We start from the raw sequence: 10,356 nt of genomic DNA, 5'->3' as shown, positions 1-10,356 counted from the left end.
TTCATATTAAGTGTACTTGCACGTAGATCACTATATTTTATCAAATTTCATACGAATCTTTAGAAAATAAAAAGCCTGTTTTGCTTTAATAAAAGTCCTTCCTGTTTCCCAGCATCATCCGCTATTTTCACAAAAGAGCGCGACTTTCAATCGTTTTAATGATTTAGTAATAAAAATAATAAATTATCCATTATTACAGTTAATATGTAAATTATTTTGAAAATGTCTTCCCTTTAGTACGTAATAACTCAATGAATTATTTACTTCTACTTCGACAGTGTATAAGACAACATTGTATTGTTCAAATTCTTGTCTAATTTGTAGTCATTGGGTTTATAAGGAACTGTTAAAATATTAATTACATCGAATGTAATATTCTACAGTAGCACTTCACCGAGGATTCTCGAGCGACTTCCGTTCGACGTCCTGCAATTTATTTTATCGGTGTAAATCGTCGTTATCCTTGCCACGGGTAAAGATTTTTACGCAAACCAATGGGAACGTGCGTAATCCAACGGCGGAGGCTAAAGCCTGGAGGCTTTCGACGAGGGGAAAGAGGTACGGTTATGGGGGAAACTGGATAAGGAGAAGCCGACAAATAGGTTTTACGGCTCACTTCCTGTCCGTCGCACGCGACAGTTATGCGCCCCATAATAAGACGATGGTTACTTTCCAGGACAACTACTTGAATTACAAGGAAATTTAACTAATATCATACCGTTTACCATTATTTGTGCAAATCGCTGCACGATTGCCAACCAAAATTCCAGGATATCTTTCTAAAATCATATTTATCAAATCAACCTAGTTTAACAATTATTTTTTACTTATATACACGAAACATTTTTTTTTACACGATTTGAGAAATACAAAAAAAATGCAACGAAGATTTCGGAGCAAAAAGATACAAGTGAAAAACTTTTGGTACTCTGATGCAGTGGTTGCTAAGTATGTGCCTACTAATGAATTTAACTATTAAGTAACGACAGGGTGGTAAGATTCTATTCGAATAAGGAAGCGAAGCAATAATTCATAGCTGTTATTTTGTTGTTACTTTAATAATAATAGTCTACAGAATCCTTTTTCTTTGCAGTTTAAAATTTTCATTCGAGGTAAGAAGGGTAACATATAATTAATAGAATGAATGTCTGAAGTGTTACGATAGTTAATCTTATTAATATTCTATTCAACACTATAAAGATTAAAAATAGTCTATTATGAGAACAAAAATATAGATTTTTCCAAAGTGCACGGCATCCGTTAACCATCGAATGTGACGTTCCGAAATACTCTGAAGGACAATACTTAGAAGAATACCAGTAGCGAGGACGCTCTACCTTACTGCTTCGAAATAATTGAGATTATTTTCTTAAACGACAGGATTTCGAGGACTTCTTAACATCTCGCTCAAGTGTCCTCCGCGCAGGATTCCCTGCTGCAGAAGCCTTTCCGAGGCAAGGGATAAACAGAAGGAAGGATAAGTAGACTTTCTCTCTTGTGGTGCTAAGGGACGAACGCGAAGACGTTTATTTTCGAGTGGCCACTCTTGCCGCGAATGTTTGTACATTCGAACGGAAGTTCTGTTCGATCATTCAATGGCTACTTATTTACTGGTCGCGATGTAAATTCTCGGGACAAGAAGAGGCCATAAGAAAACTCGGTCACGTTCTTCATTAACCTTTAGAGGACAGGCAAGTTTTTTTATGACTTTTTATATTTTCAAGTTAGAATTTTTATGTATTTGTTATAATATTTATACTCCGAAAAATGAGCTTATAAAAATAGGCTTCCTGTCCTTGAAAAGTTAACAAATGCAAAAACTTAAATTGCATTCTATAATATTTTACAAATATTTTTCATATGCATGGATATACATAACGCTCTTTACTTTGTTCGTATTTCGTTAACGTTTCACAGGCTTTTATCTTCAGAAGATCGGGGTCCTGCGAGCATATGTTTCGCATGAACCTCGAATCACCGAATCTGAAATCGCTATACATTAAATAAACTGTCAGATAAGCTGTGACTGTCCGCAGAAGCGGTTAGTTAGAGGGTATTGTTATTTCAGGACAGTTTGAGGATAAACATGTTCGAGACACGAATTTTCTGTTTCGAAAGACGAGATAACATGTCATCCCGTGAACGTACAACGCACACGCGCGACGAAACATCTGTGGCGTAGGCCTGCAGCTACTGCAGCCGATAATTCTGTCACGATTTTCTGTACACTAATTGTCGGTCTTCGAAGTTTCTACATATTGTTGTTCAAGAAGATGAAAAAAACATTCACTCGAATAATCTAAAAAATAAAATTATATGATAGAGGAGATCCGCCCGAAATTGGGTATTTACTTAGGTAATATCGAAATCTAAGTATTATTGTTAACACGGTTTAAAAATTGTCCCACATTGTTGCAGTTAACAGTATATTTTTAAAATTACGATTTAACGTGCGTATCAATAACATTCTAAAACACTTTTGCCATGGATCAATATTACGTGAGTGAAAAGACTATATTAACACTAGAACAATATATTTTGCAGGGATCGAAATAAACAGTTATCTTTCGTTTTTAAACAAATCTTGTTTGAACGTTTTCATGGTACGGATATTTTAGAATGTATAATAAGAGTTCTATAGAAACTAGTTATTTTAGAACGTTTATTAAAAAAGATTCCGTAAGATAAATAAAAGTACCAAACTATTAGGTAGTTTTATTTAAGAATATAATATCATATTATTAATATGTTAATTTAATAAAAAGTATAAAAATTGTGACATAAGTATTTAATAGTTTCATAAGAAATATTGAACAGAAAAGAGAACTTGTCAAGAATAATACCTAAATAAGATTTTTTTATAACTGAAACGAATTGAAATACATAGAAATTCTGTAATACAATATATAATTATGTATATTGTTATAATAGAATATGTGAATCCTTTCAAAAACTTTTATCTATTCTCATAGGAACTTATAATATCAAAATATTTTTTAAAAAAGTTCCACACTACATGTTTTAAATAGAACCAATTAAAAATTTCTATAACGTTTTCGATCCCTGCTATTTAGTGTTGAATGTATACTAAAATAAATTGTATAATATATAATATAACATAACATAAATACTATAATCTAAAATGTTCATAATAAATTAAAGGTCAACATAAATTCCAACAAAAGCACCATTGTGATTTCGGTAATTGCAAAACGAGAAATTTAACGTCCGTCATTTCGACGGGTCTGGGTGGCTCTGGTGTTAATCGCGAAAGTAAAAAAGATTCGCTGCCGGTTGGCACGTCAAAGCGAGCGCAAAGAAACTTAATTTCTTGACGATCACGTGGAGAACATAAAGTGCCGTTTCCGGGCGGATTTTCGCGCGTGGGCATCGGGCACGCTTTGAACACTCGCATCTGTGCGCTTTCCGCTTCCCATGTTCGCGCGTTCTTTTGACGTACGCCGACTGCGATTCACGCGTCAGATTCGCCATCATCTTCCGTTCCCGCCAGGAATTTTATAATAGCCCCTTGTTTCCTGTGCATCGATCGCGATTGAATCATTAAAACGTGTCTGGATCTCATGGCCATCGGTGAGGAAGGGGGAGGGGGATGGGGGCCATTATCGTTACAATTGAAAATTAAAAAATTCGGATCCCAAAGTCTTAATCCAAGATTACATTCTACTCGTAAATTTTTCGGGAACTAATGAAAATTATCATATTTCAAGCTAAAGATGAGAAGCTCTATGAACTTTACAATCGTAAACTCAAAGAAAAATGGTAACATTAGATATACTCAACGTCAAATGAATCTAATCTTTAATACGGAAAATGTAAGTTATTAATTGAGGGTTTTTATTGTAAGAAATCTCTCTGTAGATGCTGGACAATGAAAGGACCTGTTGTGAAAACAACGAAAGATTGAAGACAAGGGACTCAGAGTGGAACATTCGAAATAATAAAAAGATGAGAATTGAACTACCTATTACCAATTCAAAAACAGCATATAATAATGAATATGATTAACCTTTAGATCTAATTTTAGTTCACCTTTTTGGAAATAGCGTGTAGGATCTCTAGAAACGTTCGGTATAAAATCCCTGGAATTTCTTTTTACACTTTATTTGCATATATACATTCTCTCTGCCATTTTACTCTAACAGATTGAAACAACGAAACATTCGATATGAAAAACGAACCGTATACAAAGTGTATTTGGATCGCTCTTTGTAACACGCATTTAACGCGATAGTGTATTATTTTTCGTTTTAATTGACAGACTATAGCACAGTAGTGTTGCTGTGAACTCTCTCAGTGTTCCATCGAATATATACATATACATTCAAGATTCCTTGTATGAAGTCCAAATGTCTACGAAATATTACGAAATTAACACGTTTACTGCGATACGGAATAATATACAGTTGATACAAAGAGTATTTGTACACCAAGTTTCGCCATAATAAACCTATATCAAGGTGGATAACGAATGGTTAAAAATCCATTACTTGAAAGCCTAATGCTATCGGGGTAATTTATAGTCATAGAAAATTTCTCAACAAGACTCTAAAAATATTATTATAAGCACGTAAATAGGTGTAAATACTTTTTCCCATCACTTACGCGTTGTACCGTCACTTCAGGCGACTCTGACTTCATTAACACATTCACCGCCGCGTCGGTTACCGGTGACCGACACAAATCTTTTCGTTCACGTCACGTCGGACATCGGTGACCAACACAAACCTTTTCATTCACACGTTGTCGGTCACCGGTGACCGTCATGTAAAAACAAATTCAAATATCAAATACTTTTGCTAAAACGTGATTCGTCGTGACCAAAAATGACTAAAAAAGAAAAAAATAAGTGTCGGTGGAATACTTAAAAATTGAACAACGAATGTAACAATTTCACACGTTTACCATCAGTTGCTAAAAATGTAAATCTAGTATTTAGGATTCAACTGATCCGTCGTCGTCCATAAAAAGAATCGTCACACAGTCGACGTGTTAATCTATTCTGTTACACTCTCGAAATGCCTAAAATCTATAATTTAGTAATCGAACAATGTCCGGTTTCAGCAGGTTCGCAGTTCGACACTGAAAGAATTCGCAACGTGTGGGGTGGTACCATCGCGATACGAAATCAACGAAAGAAGCAATTTTGCACATTTAGCAAAACTTGCAAGCGAGATTCGTTGAGATCTCTGGTAAAAGTCGCAGTGGGGATCGATCGCGATTGTTTGGGAAAGCGTGTACACCGGGATAATATAGCACATTGAAAAATGATCGCATCATGGTGTCGGGTACGTTGGTACGAATAGCTTACAAGTGTTACATGAATAAAATCGGTATCACATAATATCCGAGAACTAGTTTTTACATAGCTACGTATAAACCTCTCATGAGCAGGTAATTCCAAATCATCGATCTCGGGTAGTGATCGAATCGTGATTCTTCTTCTTCTATCAAATCGCCGTTATAAATGTGTTTCGTATCAAAGTCCGTCCTCCTCTATTACCATTCTGACATCTATCGGCTAGGATCGAATCGGGAGAATAAACGAAAACTGATATCGGCTCAAGTTTTCAGCCATCGTGTGTCTCCTGTACAATACATAGTCGCAGTATTATCGCACGCAAAGTACACTACAGAAAGCTCAGATGTGTTTTTGTAACTTTTTGTAACCGGGCTTCGAGTAACGAGAATCGTTAGAATACAGTACCAAGGTATCAGAAATGGGCAAAATTAATATCTGTAAAGTATCGAACAAAGCATATGAGAAATTCCTGATTGTAAAATAAATAAAATAAGATTTCGTTGTACACAAGTAGATATACAAGGTGTTCCATAACATATATGACAGACTTCAATAGTGAACGAAGAATGCAAAGGCAATGAGAAAAGTTCATGCGAACATTCATCATATTTTACCTTGCTTTTGCTGTGTTAGAGACACTTTTGTACCACTAATACTTCTAAATGACAAACTGATTCCATGGAGCAGTTTGTATTGTTCACTCAAGTATGTTCTCTTTTAGTAGGAATTTTCTAAAGATTGTGAAGTATCTACACGATGATATACTTCTGTCGAAGGCGAAGGCGACCATTTTGAGAACATCGGGTGTTAGTGCAGTAGAAAAATGACTACAACTCAGAAACAAGATCGAGTAAGGCGAATGTTTATACGACCGTTCATCATTGTCCTTGTATTATCCTTTTATCACTCAATTGGGTCCCGTATCTTATGAGCAATTTTCTACATATGTATAAATCAGCCGTTCATAGACGAAAGTGACTAACTTGATTGTTTTAATATTTTCAAATTTCAATACCAAAGCATTTGATCGGTGCTTAACTTTTTCTATTTAAAATAAATTATAAATAAATAAATTTTAAGTTTACATTTTATCGAGTTAATGTCAATTTGGCAAATGAACGACTCAAATGTCAAAATTAAAATTGAAAATTGTGCCCATCTCTGCTACACAAAATACAGATTTGACGTGAACAGTATTGCCTTCGCAGCCTTGTACAAAGCGGTCCCAAAGTATGAGGATAGGTTACGCGACAACTCGTGGGATTACATTACCGTAATACATATTTGAGCGGTTCGCAATTACGATGAGTGTGTGAAGTTTCCCTTCGAACAGTATCAAAGGAATCAAGTTGAAAATATTAAACAGCGATAATCAGTTGGATTGATGATCCTTTGCAAATCTACACAGAGTTACCCTGAATATCCTATTTTATTTATATTTAAAGTCATTATTAAACTGGACACGATGTTGATGGTTCTGACACAATTTATACGCAGCAAACGCTTCCGATCAGGATGAATACTTAATCTCTAATGTTAAGAAAGTTTTATGTACAGTATCCAAGTACTTTCTCTAAGTTGTATAGAGGTTCCTTGATAGAACACACGGAAGTACTTGAAACATATGAATCATATAATTAAGATATTAGAATACACTAGATTTACAGCTCCACCACGGTTTCGAGATATTACACGAACTTGTGTACTTGATTCTTTATGGCACCGGATGAGAAATATTCCTGATAAATCCTAGGAAATGATAGAATAGGAAAGAAATATGAAACTAATCCTTCCTGACCGTAAGATACTTGTACAGACGTGACGTAGTTATATACACCCATGTTCTAAGTGCTAAAATCTCACTACGTATATGAGTTCGCCGTATAAATCACATTCAGCGCGTTGCCCATATTACAAACAAGAAAAAGGATTCATTTTTAACGTGACAGTTGAAGTTTAATAATTATGAATCAAAGGTTTCTAGGATTTATACATTGACTATAAAAATTACAAATCCATGGTTCTTGTTGGTAATGCTTTGCTGGATAACCAAATAATGTACAAGCGAAAATTTCTGTGGGGGCTGTATATAAATAGTAATGTTATACGCTATCAAACGTTTTGCAATAATCACATAACAATAACTACAACTCACTGTCGGCGGTACATGAACGTATATATCGTATGTAGCAAGTTTCCTAAATGTACATTTTAATGCCGATAACTCTAAATGATTTGAGCAAAAAGAAGATCTTTATATAAATGAACATAAACCACTAATTCATTTAATCCGTTTAAAAAAACAAAGTTCAAGTAAACCAATAACATCAATATGCGTATAAATAAATCTTTATGCACACAGAAAATTAAAAAATTATTTCCACTAAAAGCCTATAACTTATAATGTTTAATAACAAATTTTGAAATCGTGCAAACAATATGTCCTATGTTACAGCTCTTAGATATCTTGGATATAAAAAAAATTAAAAGATGATAAAGTTTAAGAAATCTTTATCTCTGTTTTCTTTCGGTGTTACGATGACGTTTGTGACTTATTAATAATTATCCAATTAAAAGTGTTAAAATAGTACCTTTTATATTATCTTTAATGTCGCGTTGCTAATTTCATTACAATATACTAATATGTACAATAATAAAAACAAGCACGTGTCTCCGATAAAATTTCACAACATAACGCGTTAATATAGAACTCCAAATTAAAACTTAACATACAAACGTGATAAATACTGCCATCGATTTCTGTACACATATTTTACAAAACACGTAAGTACGTTTTTTATATTACTTAGACATCGCAAAGTGTTAAAAAATTAAGATCACGAACAAAATTTTACGGACGCCACTACAATATCATTCTTTTATAAATAATATCTGGTATATCCAAAATTTATGTTACCTTTTATTCGAATAAGTAACAGAAACGAAAATTGAAACAAAAAGCAATATAAAAATATCTGTTTAAGTTCTTGAAACATTCCTCTGTAAATTCTTTTATATTATTTATGAAGTACGATTACGGCAATTATACCGGTTATAAGGAATCAAAATTTACACTATAGCACCACACACTGGTGTTTTACTTTGGATTTTAAAGAATACTTAATAATATTCATGTACATACAATTTTTCAATATATTACACTACAATTTTTCGAGTTTTTTCCATTTGGAAACAGTGTCACAATCATTTTCAATTATTTCTGTTTCAATATCTTGTGTGGTTTCACTTCCCACCGTATGTATTTTTCAATACCACAGATACAATATTATTTTTAAACTACCATGAAACAAATTGTACAATGCAAACACTTTATGACAGTGATCAATTTTTTTCACTTTAACCAATGTTCTTACTAACCACACATATAAAGATCATAGTAGCACTTTAAATACGTATATGCATCAGGCAACTGTAACTATTTTCTGTTCTACTTCGATAATTCCAACGCATACTGAAAGTTCGAATTACGTTTTTATCTTGACTAGATAAAAAAAGCAGAAGAGAATATAATTGAATCTACACGATATTCGGATAAATATAATTTTTAAATATTCATGTTCTGATAACTTTATGAGTATTTAATTATTTCCTCTTCCGTTATTCCTATTCTTAGCCAAAAGGTATTTTCCATTTAAACATAATAGCACAAACAATTATACGATAACTTGATAAAAACTAACAGGTAACTTAATTTTGTAAATTGTTATATAATATACAATTTCACCGTTTTGAAGGTACATAATACTCAAAAGTAAATTATTGTAAACTAGAAAAAAATAAGTACTTAGTAATAAGATTTTTAAATACATTAATCGTTATTTTCTAATACTTGTTCAAACAACTGCCTGATATTCGTGCAATGAAATAGGTGCACCTCTTCTTTTTTAACTAGCAAACGTCTAAACAAAATAAACTTTCTTTTAAAAAAGGAGTAGCGTAGAATAAAAAGTATTGTACCTTGCAATAAAAAAGGAATGTCAAGATAAAACGGCCAAAAGTATCCCTAAATCAAATTGGATTTACAATAGAAAAATATACAAAAATAGCAATCATTAGACAACCAAAATGTGTATTTCTAGATTAAAATATTTTTAAAATGTTTTTAGATCTCTATAAGAAATCAGTGTTTCTTAACACTTTTTAATGTTTTTTTTATGTTTGACAACTAGGATTTCTAACCGAAAACTCAAAAAAAATGCCCGAACGTGTATTACAAATGCCTTGATTTGCTTTATAATTTGCTATGCAATAAAATAGGAGAAATAGAGCTAAAACAGAAAATCACATTTTCTCCTACTACTACCACTGTGATTAAGATATAGGTTTCAAACTTGGTGCAAATCATTTTTTATTGATAAGATATTGAATAGTTTATTGCAAGTCCAATTTAGTTTAGGAGCACTTTTGATTGTCTATCTGATTATAGACTTTAAATGGTAGCATAAAAATTTTGAATACAAATATTTACATGAAGTAAAATCAATTTCTTAGTGATGTCCGCAACGACTATAATGTTCGCTGTTGCCATATTTCTGTTGTGGCTGTTTCAAACTATCTAACTCTGAATGAGTAATTAAGAACACGTTATTTCCATAAATCACTTTTTCTTTAGGAAAAGAATTATTACTTATAGTAAGTACCTATTCATAAAAACTGAATATATTAAAGTCATTGATTAGAAAAGTACTCAAAAGAAAAAAATCTAACTTTCTAAAATATATTAAAAGTACATACCGATATTTGAAATCCTTACAGCCTTTTGCACATGGGATATTAGCAAACCACCAAATTTTGCTGGTTGTACAGTTACTTCTGTTATGAATGTTTCAATCACTAATATTATAGAACATAAAATTAATTTCGAACAATGTTAAATAATTATATAAATAAACCGGAGAATACCAGCTTATCCATGTAATTCTTATTTATCGAAACATCTGTAACTATTCCTGATACAGACCTTCCGATTATGTTATAAAGTAACGAATTATCTATTAAATTTCAGATTTTTTTGT

The sequence above is a fragment of the Dufourea novaeangliae genome, unplaced genomic scaffold (assembly GCF_001272555.1).
Source record: "Dufourea novaeangliae isolate 0120121106 unplaced genomic scaffold, ASM127255v1 scaffold56, whole genome shotgun sequence".
Lineage (NCBI taxonomy): Eukaryota > Metazoa > Arthropoda > Insecta > Hymenoptera > Halictidae > Dufourea > Dufourea novaeangliae.
The sequence above is the reverse complement of the archived record's forward strand: the minus strand, read 5'-3'. Positions refer to the sequence as shown.